General features: G+C 41.8%; 1 protein-coding gene, 1 non-coding gene and 1 pseudogene across 7 annotated transcripts in view; all 3 read left to right on the forward strand.

The window, feature by feature from the left end:
* TEX14 (testis expressed 14, intercellular bridge forming factor) overlaps window positions 1–16,932 on the forward strand; it is a 122,109-nt gene that overhangs the window by 36,268 nt on the left and 68,909 nt on the right. The window lies entirely within an intron of this gene.
* LOC132688698 (small nucleolar RNA U3) lies at window positions 2,559–2,771 on the forward strand. Its single transcript, XR_009614671.3, has one exon. It is a non-coding gene; the product is annotated as a small nucleolar RNA U3 (small nucleolar RNA).
* Window positions 8,560–8,714, forward strand: LOC132688700 (small nucleolar RNA U3; annotated as a pseudogene).

The following is a 16,932-nucleotide window of genomic DNA, read 5'->3' on the forward strand; positions in this document are numbered from 1 at the left end:
AAATTAAAAAAAAAAAAAAAAAAAAAAAAAGAAATGCCTAAAAGTGATGTGTCACTGCTCCTCAGTGCACCTGGATTCCCCCTTTTTTTCCCTTTGCAACTTCTGCACCCCCTACGCCACCCCCCAGTACTTCTGCCTATTTCTCTCCTTATGGGTTTACTTTAGCTAGGTCAGTTTATTGAGTTTACCTAGTTCTAGTCTTACGCAAAACACAAAGAGCCTCTCGTGTGAATTACTGGAAGGAGATAAGGATTTACAAGATACAGAAAGGTACAATGTCAGTGCTGAAGGCAGCAGGAGACAGCCTTCTGGCCTTGGTGAGCCACTTAACATTTGTTTCCTTGAACTCTTAGGGTTATTTCCAAGATTAAATTGGATGATCTATGTAAAAGGGTTTAGTAGAAGGTCTGGAACATCGTAAAGTAGTGGAGAAATGATAGGCTTTTTTTGTTTTGTTTTGTTTTTGTGTTTTTGTTTCTTTTTTTAACAAATAAGAAATCACATTTAAGTCTGGGTTTTTTGGAGGGGAAGAGTAGAGGTTTGTAACCTGTCAGACTCACCTGGCAACTTACTTAAAAAAAAAAAAATCTAAGGGGCACCTGGGTGGCTCAGTCGGTTAATCGTCTGACTTCAGCTCAGGTCATGATCTCATGATCTCACGGTTTGTGAGTTCGAGCCCGCATTGAGCTCTGTGCTGACAGCTCGGAGCCTGGAACCTACTTTGGATTCTGTGTCTCCCTCTCTCTCTGCCCCTCCCCCACTCATGCTCTGTCTGTCTCTCTCAAAAATAAATAAACATTAAAAAAAAAAACTAAGACTTACTTAGGTTGAGGGGTGTAATGCCCCCAATTTCGAATCCGAGAGACCACCAAGGAGCCGATAGCGATGCAAACGCATGAGGGTTTATTTGCAAGCTCGAGCTTGGGCCCAACTATACCCGACACAGTGGAGCAGGGACTTGGACTCCTAGGTTAAGAGGCAGGCGTAGCAGTTTTATGGGGGCCAGTGGCCAATGAGATTGTAACACACACAGAAAGTTGCACATTCATGTCAGTCCACACGCAGGTGGCCAATTGAATTACAATTTACCCTATAGTAACTGTTTGAACTAGCCTATCACTCTGGTCAGAATTGGTGCTCAAGTTTAGCGAGCAAAAGGCGGGACTTACATTCTTTGGCGATTAGGGGTTCCGCATTCCTAAATGAGCCGGTTTCCAGTAAGGGTGTGCTCAGGGCTTGACTAGGGTGGGGGAGTGTCTTAAGCAATAAGTAGGTCATATGGGGGTTATACATGAGACGGTGGGTGTAGCACAAAATGGAGTTAGTCTTGCTCTGCTTGTCTGGGGTAGGGGATTTTTGTTAAATTTCTTGGGTCCCACAAGGGGCAGTTGGGTAGCTCAGTTGGTTAAGTGTCCCACTCTTGATCTGAGCTCAGGTCTTGATCTCAGTGTGGTGAGTTCAAGCCCTGCATTTGTGCTCCCCACTAGACCTGGAGCCTACTTAAAAAAAAAAAAAAAATTATTTAGGTGGATTTATTTATTAATACTGAGCTGCACTGGGAAGAAAGCTAAAAATAGGCTGTGATCTGTCTAGACAGACCTGATGGTATGTGAAATAAAGGTGATACAATTTAAGATTTAAAAAAATTCAAACAGGGGCGCCTGGGTGGCTCAGTCAGTTAAGCGGTGGACTTGGGCTCAGGTCATGATTTCACGGTCTGTGAGTTCGAGCCCCGGGTCGGGCTCTGTGCTGACAGCTCAGAGCCTGGAGCCTGTTTCAGATTCTGTGTCTCCCTCTCTCTGACCCTCCCCTGTTCATGCTCTCTCTGTCTCAAAAATAAACGTTAAAAAATTAAAAAAATTCAAACAATACAAAAATATACAAAATTACCAATTAAAGCAGACCTCTCCTTCCCTAAAGTCCCCGAAGTAACCACACTACAGTCGTTACTTTTTTCCTAATTAAAAAAAAAATTGGAGGGAAAAAACTTTTTTCAAAATAAACTAATACGTTCCCCATTTAAGACTGGCCTGGATACATTGTTTTGAAAAGCTACCCAGGTGAATCTGATAAGTGCCCCTCAGGTCCACACTCAAGTGAGTAACCAGCAGCCCGTCTCAAAGTAAAAATGTCAAATTAACCTACCTATTAGCTTTCGAAATTTCGGATCTTAGAGGCTTAAAAAATTAAAAAAAAAAAATCCCACCCACAGACCCTGCGTGTCGTACTTGAGATGCAAATATTAATTGGCGCCGCCAAGCGCACCTAGTCTCCAACTAGTCCGGAAGTGCTTGTGTGTAATTTAGAGTCAGAAAGACAAGAGCTTCTGATTGGCTGTCAATCCGTAATAGGTTAATTACAAACTAAAAGGCTTAGCATCTTAAAGAAAAAGCCTCATAAGAGTATTCAGAATTTTTTTTTAAAGGTGGCGTATGAAACAATACTTTGGAAATATGTTTATGTGGTATTTCTCAAGCAGGAGGAACGTGGAAAAATGTCGCCATCAGCGTAAAGTGGACGGCTGCTATAGACCCAGTAAAGGTTGGGGGCTAGAAGCCAAGACTATACTTTCAGGGATCATTTCTATAGTTTGTTACTAGAGAAGTTTCTCTGAATGTGTAGAGTACCCGAAACCACGAGGAGGAAATGTAGTGTCCTTTCCTGGGCGTGAAGTTGATACTGGGCGTTGTTTCTGCAGCTACCCTTTGTCGTTGATGATCGTTCTTCTTCTCTTCGGAGAAGGAAGAGGGAAAGGATGCAGTCTGAGTGGTTTCTACTAGCGTAATTAAGTATATGCAACATTTTTTAACTTTCGCATTTGGGGTTTTTTTTGGTAGTTTTTTTTTTTTTTTTTTGAGTTGGTTACTGTTGTTGTAGATTTCTAACCAGGCTGTTTAATTTTTACGTGTAGTCGCTCCTTCTTGTTACTTTCAAGTTTTGTTTTTTTTTTTTTTTTTTTTTAAATGCTCACTTATATTTAAAGGCGGGTGGGCGGATGTAGAATCCGAAGCAGGCTTGAGCTGCCAGCACAGGTTCCGTGGTGGAGTTCGAATTCAGAAACGGTGAGTTCTGAGCTCGCGTCCTCAGCCAAAGTTGAATGTTTAGGCGACTGAGCCATCCCCAGGCGCCCCTAGTTGTTTTTGTGTGTGTGTGTGTGTGTGTGTGTGATTGTGTTAGATTAAATGGAAAGATTTGCCCTTAAGCCTTTGTGAGAACTCAATTTTCCTTGTCATCCTAAAGTTAGTAGTATGCTATTAAAAGAATGACTTAGTGCCCTGTGTAGCTTAAAGTGACTAACACCGCGTTGGCAATTAGCGGCAGGAGTTGGGGTGCAAATGTGAGGCCAGGTTAGGCACCTACCTTCTGCATTCATCTACATGGGAGGAGGATGGTGGTGGTGATGGAGAAAGAGAAATTGTTCAGATCTGAAAGATAGTTGAGTAATATTGGCAGAATTGGGGGGATTGGCTCAATGTAGGTATGAGTGAGAGGGGCTATTAAGGATAATTATCAGGGGCGCCTGGGTGACTCAGTCAATAAAGCATCCGACTTCGGTGCAGGTTATGGTCTCGCAGTTTGTGAGTTCAAGCCCTGCGTTGTTGGCCTTGGTGCTGGTAGCTCAGAGCCTGGAGCCTGCTTTGGATTCTGTTTCCCTCTTTCTCTCCCCCTACCCCCTCTCTCAAAAATAAACATTTAAAAAATAAAAAATATAAAAAAGGACAATTGTCAGGATTTATAACTTGTGCAAATGGGTTCCTTGTGTTAAGATGGGGAGAGTGGAAGAAGAACTGAATTAGGTAGGGCAGTGGGGTGGGAAGTGATGATAGAATTCAGTTTAGGGCACATTTAGGAGAGATTTCTGACCTTTAACACATGAATGGCATAAGGGACAGCCAGACAGGTGGAAGGGAAACCACATGAGCCGTGCTTGACCAAAGCCAAGGAAGGAGAGTGGGGACAGAGAAATGTGTAGAAAGCAGATGAGAGATTAAGAGGCAGTTAGAAAGGTATCCATGGCATTTAATGGTGACTTTCTTGGTCTTGTGATAGAGAAACTGTTTTGGGATGAGCTGATCAGTGAAGGGGTGGGAGGGCTTGCCACTAAATGGGTGTAAAGAGCTCCCAGAAGAAAATCAAGCTGTGATGGAGAGTATAGAGGTAGATGTGCATTTAGCTGGGGGGTGAAGGGGGTGGTGAGGGGAGCGGCAGGTAGGGGTGAGGGGGTTGGGGAGTGAGGGAGAGGGAGGTAGGGGTGGGGGTGGGGGTATATGGGATATAGATGGGGTTTAATTAAAGATGGGAGAACAAGTCTGAGTGCAGATGGAAGGATTGAGTAGAGCAGGAGAAATTGAGATTTAGGAGAGAGCCGCTCCCAGTGGGCAGCCAGAGTTGATGGGGAGTGCAGGTGTAGGTGGTTTGTCCCTGTAGTGAGACCACACTGAGGGTTTTTCAACTGCTAGCTTCAAGTTCTGGGCCAAGTGTGAGGCAAAATCATTGCTGAGGTAGGCTGATGAGGAGGGTTGAGAATAGAGTTGAGAAAAAAGAAGGAACGAAGGGTATTTGGCTGGCTCAGTCGGTAGAACATGAGACTCTTGATCTCAGGATTGTGAGTTCAAGCCCCACTTTGGGTGTAGAGATTACTCAAAAATAAAATCTTAAATTTTTGTTTTAATGTTTATTTTTGAGAGAGAGAGAGAGAGAGAGCAGCAAAGGGGCAGAGAGATGAAACACAGAATCTGAAGCAGGCTCCAGGCTCTGAACTGTCAGCACAGAGCCCGACTCAGGACTCAGACTCACGAACTGTGAGATCATGACCTGAGCCAAAGTTGGACACCCAACCAACTGAGCCACCCAGGCGCCCCTTAAAAATAAAATCTTAAAAAAAAAAAAAAAAAAAGGGAGGACTGAAGTAATCATTCCAGGGTGCAGGTGTGGAAAAGGTACCTCCTGAGGGGCACCTCGCTGGCTCAGTTGGTGGAGTACAATGGGTAAAGAGATAACTTAAAAATAAAATTAAAAAGAAAGAGGGGGTGCCTGGGTGGCTTAGTTGGTGGAGCATCTCTCTCGCTCTTTTTTTTTTTTTTTTTTTAATTTTTTAACGTTTATTTATTTTTGAGAGACAGAGCACAAGCGGGGGAGGGGCAGAGAGAAGGAGACACAGAATCCGAAGCTGACTCCAGGCTTTCAGCTGTCAGCACAGAGCCCGATGCAGGGCTCTAACCCACAAACCGCGAGATCATGACCTGAGCCCAAGTCGGACACTTAACCGACTGAGCCACCCAGGTCCCCCGAGCGTCTGACTCTTGATATTAGCTCAGGTCGTGATCTCATACGTGGGATTGAGCCCAAGTCAGGCTTCATGTTAGGTTTGGAGCCTGCTTGGGATTCTCTCTCTCCCTCCCTCTCTCTCTGTCCCTCCCCCACTCATTCTCTCTCTCTGTCCTTCTCTCTCTCTCTCTCTCTCTCTCAAAATAAACTTTAAAAAAGAAAAGAAGAGAAAGAAAGAAACAGCACCTCCTGAGGGTGTACCTCCTTTCTTTTCCTGGCATTGAAGCTTTGAGATTGCTTCCTGGTTTTGGAAGTACCTCCCCAGATCACAGTTAATTTCTCTTTCTTCCACTCTAGCTATGTACCATGTAGTTCCTCCTTGATTTTCTCCTTTTGGATCTACAGTGACTAGGCTTTTACTGTGAGCCGTAAATTAGTTCTTGGTCATCTTTATAGGTTGGGGGCTATGAGGGAAGTATATGCTCTGGAGTTGGCTCCTTGGTTTGTTATTTTCTAGCTGTGGGTTCTTGGGAAGTTTTTAAAAGTTTTTTTAAAGATTTTTTTTTTTTTAGTTTATTTAATTTTGAGAGAGACAGAGTGCGAGCAGGGGAGGGGCAGAGAGAGAGAGGGAGACACAGAATCCAAAACAGGCTCTAGGCTCTGAACTGTCAGCAGTATTCATGAACTGTGAGATCATCACCTGAGCTGAAGTCAGACACTTGACTGAGCCACCCAGGCCCTGGGAAGTTTCTTAACCTCAGTCTTTCCCTCTAACCTAGGTAGATATAGTAGTAATAGCATCAATACGTGGGATTCTTGTAAAGGTAAATTAGATAAAGCAAGTGGAGTAGAATACTCCCCCCATTCTAAAAAAGCCCCTCCCTGAGATGAGAAATCCCTGTTTCTTCCCCAGTCTTTCCTATTATCAGCACCATGCACCAAGTTGTTCCAGGCACAAACCAACTTGTCACCTTTGAAACCTTTTTTCCTTCACCCATCAGTGTGTCCATCAATGTGTTCTATTGATTCAACTTCCAGAACAGGTCAAGTTTCTCCTTCCAAATGCAAGCCATGATGATGACTCCAATAGACACCTGAGGCAGTGGCCTCAGAACTAGTCCCCACAGCTTTAAACTTCTCAGTGGCTTTCTGTCACACTTAAAATCCAGACTCCCCTGGCCTTGCCCTTGCCTAGAAAACCTCCCCTCTCCCTCATACCCGTATGCTCTCTAGCTACCTTCAAGTTGCTGGAACGTACCACTTTGTTCCCTTCTTTGAATCTTTACATTAGTTATTTTTTCTGTTTAAATGTAACGTCCAAAGAGAGGCTTCTTTGACTACCCAAATTTAAAGTAGCCACCAATCTCTCTGTTTCAACACTTAAAAAATCCTCAGCATGCCTCATTATCTGACATCCTCTCTCCCTCACTAGAGTGTAAGCTCAGTGTGAGAGTAGGGACCTTTACTCACCTCCATACCTCTGTATATCCAATTCCTAGAATAGTACTTTAGCACATAGAAAAGTGGAATAATGGTTAAGGTAACCTCTGCTATTTAAGAGCTGTGTGACCTTTGGCAAGTTACCTAATCTTTCTGTGTCTGTTTCTCCATCCATAAAACTGGGATGACTAACAATTAATTGCATTTATCTAATATGCAAAGCACTGAGAACGATGCTTGGTACCTGGCAAGCCCTCAATAAATAGTAGCTAGTATTATCAAGAGTTGGCACTCAAATTGTAGCTGGCGCCCAGGAGTGTAAGGGGTGCAAGAGCACCTGGGTCTGTGGTTCCCAAATAGACCAGCTTAGCCATTTGCCACTGACAAAACCCAAAGGCAGAGAAGCGAATGGAGGTGAAACAAGAAAGGAATCTATTTCAGTGAGGCCCACACCGGGAAGACAGCAGGCTAGTGTGTGAGACTGTCTCCAAAATGTCCCAAATCCTTCCAGGTTTATATAAGGAAAATGTGGGGTAAAGGTGGGTGGGCACATGTAGGTAGGCAGTGAAGGTTAAATCGATAATTGTCTTGAAGTTAACCCCAGGTAGGGTCTTGCTGGCTCAGGGAAGTCCTTGTTGCTTGAGGGAGTAGTTTTGGTTCCCAACAGGTTATGCATTTTCTGCAGGATCTTTGCCTGAGTTAAGAGATAAGCTAGAAAGAAAAGCTTAGGGGAGCCTTTGTGGCTCACTGAGTTAAGCACCTGACTCTTGATTTCGGCTCAGGTCATGGTCTCACAGTTTGTGCGTTTGAGCCCCACATAGGGCTCTGCACTGTCCCGTGGAGCCTGCTTGGAATTCTCTGTCTCTCCCTCTCTCTCTGCCCCTCCCTGCCATCTCAGAATAAATAAAAATTAAAAAAAAAAAAAAAAAAAAACTTGAGAAAAAAACTTTAATCAGTTAGAAAGTTTGAGGTCATAGGTGTCTGGCTGGCTCAGTCAGTAGAGCATGCAATTCTTGATCTCAGGGTTATGAGTTTAAGCCCCACACTGGGCATAGAGCTTACTTAAAAAATACGTACATACGTACTCAAAAAGTGTGAATAGGTAGTGCAAACATATGGCACAAAACCCAAAAGGTTTTGTTTTTCGGCACTGGTTCTCAGCTACCTGGTTCCCCTCCCTGCCACAGTCATAGTGCCCTGTCTCTAATTTACCAGTATTTGAAAGTCAAACTCTTAGGACAAGCTGTTTCATGCAACTGCTAAAATTTACTGATCACTCCAAACAGCTTGCTTCTCACTAACAAAGGCCAAGGCCTACCATTTCCTTTAGCTTTGGGTGTGGGTGAGGCTGCTTTAACAGAACGGGAATGTTTCCTCAGCTTTAAAGATTCAGGCTGTGATTGGCTGGCATTCAGTATTATGTTAATTAAGCATGGCCATTAAATATATTTTTTAAGATCTTAGTTTCCACTTAAAACACTATCATTTTTAAGTGATAGTATTTGAAAGATTGCATTACAAAACATTTCTTTTTTTTAATTTTTTAAAAATGTTTTTATTTATTTTTGAGACAGAGACAGAGCATGAGCAGGAGAGGAGCAGAGAGAGAGGGAGACACAGAATCTGAAGCAGGCGCCAGGCTCCGAGCTGTCAGCACAGAGCCTGACGTGGGGCTCCAATTCACAAACTGCAAGATCATGACCTGAGCCGAAGTAGGACACTCAACCGACTGAGCCACCCAGGCGGCCCTACCTCTTTCTCTTTTTAGAGTAGAATCAGAAATGGGGCAAATACCTTGCCATCAGTCCAAAGTGCATGGCAGCCATAGACCCAGCAAAGGTGGGGAGCTGAAAGTTAAAACTAGTTTGTTACTAGAGAAGTTTCTCTGAACGTGTAGAGTACTTGAAGCCACGAGGAGGAGATGCAGTGTCCCTTCCTGAGCGTGAAGTGATGATCGTTCTTCTCCTCTTGGGAGAGGAAGAGGGAAGGGACACCGTCTGAGTGGTTTTTCTCTTCCTCTTTTGTGTATGTTAATCTTGCTGGGTAGCTAGTGACTTATTTGTTTGGAGCTTTGTGGCGTTTTACTTTCAGTCTGTGTTTTTTTTGTTTTTTTGCATGTGGGGGTTTTTTTCTTAAAAAAAAAAAAAAACATGTTAGGTGTTTGGGGCACCTGGGTGGCTCAGTTAATCATCTGTTGGTTTTGGCTCAGGTCATGATCTCACACATGGTGAGTTATAGCCCTACGTCAGGCCCTACTTCCCTCTCTCTGTGCCTCTCTCCTGCTTGTGCTGTTTCTGTCTCTCTCAAAATAAGTAAATAAATTTAAAAAAATGTTAAGTGTTTATTTTTGAGTGTGGGGGAGAGACAGGGAGACAGAATATCCAAACTGAGCTCTGCACTGATAGCAGAGAGCTAATGGGGGCTCCAGATTGGAGCTGAAGTCAGCTGTTTAACTGACTGAGCCACCCAGGTGCCCCTGTTTTTTGTTTTTTGGTTTTTTTCCTTATTCAAATAGCTCATTGAGTGTAGTTTGAGCTTTTTATGCTGTTTGAGTTTGGGCCTTGTTTGTGTTTTGAGCAATGGCATATCATCTTAAGTTGTTCCTTTTTTTTTATTGTTTTTGTTGAATGAATGAATGAATGCATGCATGAATGCATGAATGAATGAAGAAAGGGAGGGAGAAGAATTAAAGATGCTTTCTCACTGACCGTATTCCCATTCCTTTTCCATCTTTATTTTTACATGCTCCACCAAATGCCCAGGTGAATGTGAGTATAATCACATCCCCGCCTAAATACTTTGGTCATTTCCAGGTAAAACTATTTACACCCACTCTCAGCATCATTGCACTGGACTTTGTTCAGAGCTCCAGGGTTCTCATGCTTACAGATTTTGAGAGAGAGAGAGATGAATGCTTTGGTGCAGCACCTCTACTGTTAACAACTGGGAAAGAGGACCCAGGAGTTTCTACTGCCTTGAGAGATGAAAAAGGTAGTCACAGTCCCTGGGAGCTGAAGTCTTAGGCTCAAAGTCTGAAAAATCTCTCCTTTAAGAAGCAGACAACTCAGGAACTGCAAAGTCAGCAAGCCTAATTTCAGACTACCTAGAGTTAAAATTGACTCCTTTTTATTGCTCGGTTTTATGTAAATCAATGAACTCTTACCACACATTCCTGACTCTTCAGAACACTTTCAATACATGTTTTTTGTCAAATTTATAATCTGTTGGTTTCAATATTTTCTTGATAATTCTCCACTGTTCTGCTCCAAGCTGTACCACTGTCTCTCTAGCACAACTTGAACCCCTGGTTTTCTTAGCCACCATTTTGGGAATTCCCATGGCTGGATTACAGCTCATCTTTTCTGGATTCCATTTCTCTATCTTAGTCCATTCTTACATTTAACTAAACACAGAAAAAGAGTGCACTGAACATACTTACTTTGAAATATGAAAAAAAAAAGAAATATGAAAATCTGAAAAGTGTTTTTTCCTCCCATCCTCATACATTTAAAAAAATTTTTTTCAATGTTTATTTATTTTTGAGAGAGAGAGAAAGAGAGCACAAGCTGGGGAGGAGCAGAGATAGAGGGAGACACAGAATCCAAAGCAGGCTCCAAACAGCTCTGAGCTGTCAGCACAGAGACCAAGGCGGGGCCCGAACTCACGAACCCTGAGATCACGACCTGAACCGAAGTCAGATGCTCAACCAGCTGAGCCACCCAGGTGCCCCTCTCTCATCCTCATATTTGATTGACAGTTTGGAAGGCACAAAATTCTAGGTTGAAATAATTTTCCTCTAGAATTTGAAGCTATTTTTTCATTGTCTCTTAGCTTTCAGTCTTGTTATTGAGAACCCTGATGCCGTTCAGATTACTGATTTTTTTTTTTTTTTTTTTTTTTATATGAAGTGGTCTCCTACTCACTCTGAAGAATTTTAGTTCTCTTTGTCCCTGGTCTTCTGAAATGTCATGATGATGTTTCAGCATAGATCTGTTTATCTTCATTGTGATGTGTTACTTAGGGAGGTCTTTGAACCTGGACACTCATGTTTTTAAGTCCTTAAAAATGTCATAAAATTCTTGGGGTGCCTGGGTGGCTTAGTCAGTTAAGCATCTGACTCTTCGGCTCAAGTCATGATCTCACGGTTTGTGAATTTGAGTCCTGCATCCGGGTCTATGCTTACAGCACGGGGCCTGCCTGGAATTCTGTCTCCCTCTTTCTCTGCCCCTACCCCGATTGCTCTTTGTCTCTCTCTCAAAATAAGTTTAAAAAATAAACTTAAGAAAATATATATAGAAAATTTTCATAAAATTCTTTTTTTTTTTTATTGCCAAAACTTTAGACAGTGGATTCTATACTTTTTTTAAAGTTTTATTTATTTTGAGAGAGCGAGAAAGAGAGAGCATGTGCATGCTCATGCATGAGCAGGGGAGAGGCAGAGAGAGAGAGAGAGAGAGAGAGAGGAGCCCAACTGAGGGGCCAGACTCACAAACCATGAGATCATGACCTGAGCCAAAATCAAGAGTCAAACGCTTAACCGACTGAGCCACCCAAGCGCCCTTTGGATTCTATACTTTAATCGATCATTATATTGCTTATTGCTTTTTACCACACTTTAATTGTTGTGTATGTGTCACCACACTATAAGCTTCCTCACTGTAAGCACTGTATTAGAATATCTTTTATTTTTAAGTTTTTAATCCCAGTTAACATACAGTGTTACATTAGTTTCAGGTGTATAATGTAGTCTTTCCACAATGCCGTACATCACCCTGTTTTCATCATAAGAAGTGCACCTCTTGATCCCCATCACCTATTTTGCCCCACCCTTCTTCCCTCTGGTAACCATCAGGTTGTTCTTTATAGTTAAGAGTCTGTTTCTTGGTTTATCTCTCTCATTTTTTCTCCTTTGCTCATTTTTTTTTTAAGTTTATTTATTTTGAGAGAGAGAGCACGAGAGTATGCACGTGAGCGGGGAAGGGGTGGTGGGGGGGGAGAGAGAGAGAGAGAGAGAGAGAGAGAGAGAGAGAGAGAATCCCAAACAGGTTCCATGCTTTCAGCGAAGTCCGATGTGGGGCTAGAACTCACAAACCCTGAGATCATGACCTGAGCCGAACCTAGAGTTGGATGTTCAACTGAGTGAGCCACCCAGGCACCCTCACTTGTTTTGCTTCTTAAATTCCACCTATGAGTGAAAACATATGGTATTTGTCTTTCTCTGACTGACTTATTTTGCTTAGCATTATACTCTTTAGCTCCATCCATGCTGTTGCAAATGGCAAAGTTTCATTCTTTTTTATGACTGAATAATATTCCATTGTGTATATATTACATCTTTGGTTGTTTTTTGAGAGAGTGTGCAAGTGGGAGAGAGGGGCAGAGGGAAAGAGAGTCTTTTTTTTTTTTTTTTAACATTTATTTAGTTTTTGAGAGGCAGAATGTGAGCAGGGGAGGGGCAGAGAGAGGGAGTCACAGAATCCAAAGCAGGTTCTAGGCTCTGAGCTGTCAGCACAGAGCCCAACACAGGGCTCAAGCTCACGAATTGCGAGATCATGACCTGAGCCGAAGTCAGAAGCTTAACTGACTGAGCCACCCAGGCGCCCCAGGAGAGAGTCTTAAGCAGGCTCCATGCTCAGTGTGGAGCTTGATGTGGGGCTCAGTCCCACGGCCCAGGGATCATGACCTGAGCTGAAATCAAGAGTTGGACACTCAATGGACTGAGCCACCCAGGCAACCCAGGAGCTTCTCTTTGAAAAGAAAAAAAATCAATAAAGTTGATAAACCTCTAGCCAGATTTTTCAAGAAAAAAAAAGGGGGAAAGGATTCAAATAAATAAAATCACAAACGAGAGAGGAGAAATAACAACCAACATCACAGAAATACAAACAATTATAAGAGAATATTATGAAAAACTATATGCCAACAAATTGGACAACCTAGAAGAAATGGATAAATTCCTAGAAATATATAAACTACCAAACTAAAACAAGAAGAAATAGAAAATTTTAACAGACTGATAACCAGCAAAGAAATTGAATCAGTAATCACAAAACTCCTAACAGGGGTGCCTGGCTGGCTCAGTCAGTAGAGCATGCAACTCTTGATCTTGAGGTTGTGAGTTTGAATCCCATGTTGGGTGTAGAGATTACTTAAAAATAAAATTTAAAAAATGTTTATTTATTTATTTTGAGAGAGAGTGTGCCATATGAGTGAACGAGGGAGGGGCAGAGAGAGAGAGAGAATCCCAACCAGTCTCCTCACTGTCAGCACAGAGCCCAATGTGGGGCTCTTTGAGGGAGAGAATGAGAGCACACACGTGAGCTTGGAAGGGACAGAGAGAGAGGGAGAGAGAGAATCCCAAGCAGGCTCAGCACTGTCTGTGCAGAGCCCGAGGTGGGGCTGTATCTCACCAAGTGTGAGACCATGACCTGAGCCCAAATCAAGAGTCTGACACTTAACTGACTGAGCCATGTGGACACCCCCTTAAAAATAAAATTTTTAAAAAACAAACAAACAAACAAACAGAAACTCCCAACAAACAAAAGTCCAGGACCAGATCGCTTCACAGGCAAATTCTACCAAACATTTAAAGAAGAGTTAGTACCTTTTCTCTTCAAACTATTCCAAAAAATAGAAAAGGAAGGAAAAGTTCCAAATTCTTTCTGAGGCCAGCATTATCCTGATACCAAAACCAGATAAAGACACCAGTATCCTGATGAGCATATATGCAAAAATCCTCAATAAGATACTAGCAACCGAAATCAACAATACATTAAAAAAATCATGCACCATGATCAAGTGGGATTTATTCCTGGGTTGCAAGGGTGGTTCAATATTCGCAAGTCAATCAAGTTGATACATCACATCAATAGGAGAAAGGACAAGAACCATATGATCATGTCAGTAGATGCAGAAAAAGCATTTAACAAAGTACAACATCTATTCATGATAAAAACCTTCAATGGGACACCTGGCTGACTCAGTCAGTGGAGCAAGTGACTCAATTTCAAGACCCATGTTGGGGCGTAGAGCCTACTGAATTAAAAAAAAAAAAAAAACACCCTTAAGAAAATAGGTTTAGAGGGAACATATGAAAAACCCACAGCCAACATCATACTCAGTGGGGAAAAACTGAGCTTTTCCCCTAAGGTTAGGAACAAGACGAGGATGTCCAATCTCACCACTTCTATTCAACATAGTATTGGAAATCCTAGCCACAGCAATCGGACAACAAAAATAAATAAGTAAAACATGCACTATTTGCAGGTGATGATACTATATACAGAAAACCTGAAATACTCCACCTAAAAACCACTGGAACTCATAAACAAATTCAGTAAAGTTGCAGGATACAAAATCAGTGTACAGAAATATGTTGCATTTCTACATGCCAATAATGAAGCAGCAGAGAGAAATTAATAAAACAATCTCATTTCTAATTGCACCAAAAGTAATAAAATACCTAGGAATAAACTTAACCAGTGAGTGATAGCTCTTTACAAGTTAAAAAGAACAGCCATTTAAAGTAGTTTTAAATGTGCTTCTGATATTTTCTTAAGATGATTTTTTCTTTTTTTTTTTTTTTGCCTTTCAGTGTTATGATTTATTTCTTTTAACTATTTTCTCAGCCAAATACAATTTTATTTATTTATTTATTTATTTAATTTTATTAAATTTTTTTTAAAAACTTTTTTTTTTTTTTTTTTAGTTTATTTAAGACAAAGTATGAGCATGAGCTGGGGAGGGGCACAGAGAGAGGGAGACACAGAATCCGAAGCAGGCTTCAGGCTCCAAGCTGTCAGCACAGAGCCTGACGCGGGGCTTGAACTCACAAACTATGAGATCATGACCCGGGCTGAAGTCGGATGCTCAACCGACTGAGCCACCCAGGTGCCCCTATTTATTTATTTTAATGTTCATTTATTTTTGAGATAGAGACACAGAGTGTAGTGGGGGAGGGGCAGAGAGAGAGGGGAAGACACAGAATCCAAAGCAGGCTCCAGGCTCTGAGCTGTCAGCACAGAGCCCAGCACAGGGCTCGAACCCATGAACCATGAGATCATGACCTGAGCCGAAGTTGGACGCTTAACCGACTGAGCCACCCAGGCGCCCCAGGACCACCTGATTTTAGCTTTGATGCTAAAGCTTTTATATTTTCATTTTAGAACTCTTCTTTGATTTTTGAATCTCACTTTTAAATTATTCCAGGTTAATCAGATGTTTTTCCTAACTTCTGCTTTAGGGAACTATTCCTGGTCTACACTGGGGCTGTTAATGCACCATGCTTGTTGCACACTGGAGTAGAAAAATCAACAGTCTCCTAATCCTACTGACTGTTACGTGATATAGTTGTACAAGCAGTCTTCATTTTATTTAATTTTTTTTATTATTTATTTATTTGAGAGAGAGAGAGAGAAGGGGAGGTGCAAAGAGAGAATCCTAAGCAGACTTTGTGCCGTCAGTGCGGAGCCTGACACAGGACTTGAACTCACCAACCAGGAGATCATGACCTGAGCCAAAATCAAGAGTTGGATGCTTAACCGACTAAGCCACCTAGGCACCCCAGCAGTCTTCATTTCTTGTTGGAGGTAGCAATGCCTTTCATAGTGCCCTGTTACACCAAGACGGCAACATATATTCAGCTGATTCAATTCTTAGGCCAGTGAGTAAAGCCACTGCAGTTTCACTTGTTTCTCTGCAGTTTCACTTATTTGTCACTAGCCCTATTTCTGTTCTTAAATCTGGATTATCACTCTTCTGTTCTCACTGTTCCACCTGAGTTCATGGCTATGAGAAGCCACTGCAAACTCTGTTCTTCTCAGGAAATGTGTAGAACATGCTTCCTTTGGTGATCCTTATAAGAATTTTTTTTTTTTTAATTAAGTAGGCTTCATTACCAACACGGGGGGCTTGAATTCAAGACCCTGGGATCAAGAGTTGCACACTCTACTAACTGAGCCAGCCAGTTCCCCACCACCCTTAAAAATGTTTTTATTGGGGCACCTGGGTGGTTCAAGTAGACTTTTGGTTTCAGCTGAGGTCATGATCTCACAGTTCATGAATTCAAGCCCTGCGTCAGGCTCCATGCCGACAGCACAGAACCTGCTTGGGATTCACTTTCTTCTCCCTCTCTCTGTGTCTCTCTCCGGCTGTCTCTCTGTCAAAATAAATAAATGAACTTTAAAAAATGTTTTTATTACAAAAGTAATGTGAAGTTATTTTAACCAGTGGAATCAAAAGTAGATGGATGGATGCATAGGTAGATGGAAGATAGATGGATAGACATAACTAATCTGCCTTTACAAAAGTGGTATACTATATGCATTCTGAAACTTGCATTTAACATTACATCTTATCCATCTCTAGTCCAATTGATACAGAACTAACTCATCCATTTTAATAATTGCTTAATATTTAACTGTATGTACCATAATTTATTCAGCTATACCCTTTTTGATGGTTAAGATTCTTTTTTTACAGTTTGTATCATTGGAGGCAAGCTTTGATAAAATACTTTGTAATATATCTTTACATAATGGGTTTTTAATATTCAAAGTGGGATTTCTGGATCCAGCTTTTAATAGATATTTAATAGATATTGCCATATTGCTTTCCACAAGCATTATAACACTTCATACTCCTAACTGCATTTAGGAAAGTGTCAACTTTCCCACCTCTTCTCCAAGTGTGAATGTTTTCTCATTTTTAAATTTTTTTCAGGCTTCACAGGAAGTTTTATGTTTTTTTCCTCTATTTCAGCCCAGGAACCATTTTATATTGGTTCATGGACTATTGCAGAGTAGAGTGAAATATCTATCCTTCCTATACACCCATTATTTGTTTTATCCTCTCATTCCCTTTACCCTTTATCATCCTACTTCCACCCAAAGCTGTCGAGGTTTCCTGCTCTCAGAAATTAACACTTTCTCTCCCCTTTGTGTTTAACGCCATGGACAGCATTGTTTGGTTACTAAAGGCTTCTGTAATACTGAGCAGCAAGGCTGAGGAATTAGGATGAGAGGAAGACAATATGTTGCAGTGCAGGGACTTTGGAGCCAGATTGTTTTGTGATCCCTGGAAAATTGCTGAACCTCTCTAAAGCTTGTTTTTTCAATCCATAAAACAGTGATAATGGTATCTTCCTCCCATTGTACTGTTGTGAGGATCGAGTTAGAATGGTGTCTGGCACACATGGTTATTAATATCAGGTCTTGGGGCGCCTGG

This window comes from Panthera onca, chromosome E1 (assembly GCF_046562875.1).
Source record: "Panthera onca isolate mPanOnc1 chromosome E1, mPanOnc1 haplotype 2, whole genome shotgun sequence".
NCBI lineage: Eukaryota > Metazoa > Chordata > Mammalia > Carnivora > Felidae > Panthera > Panthera onca.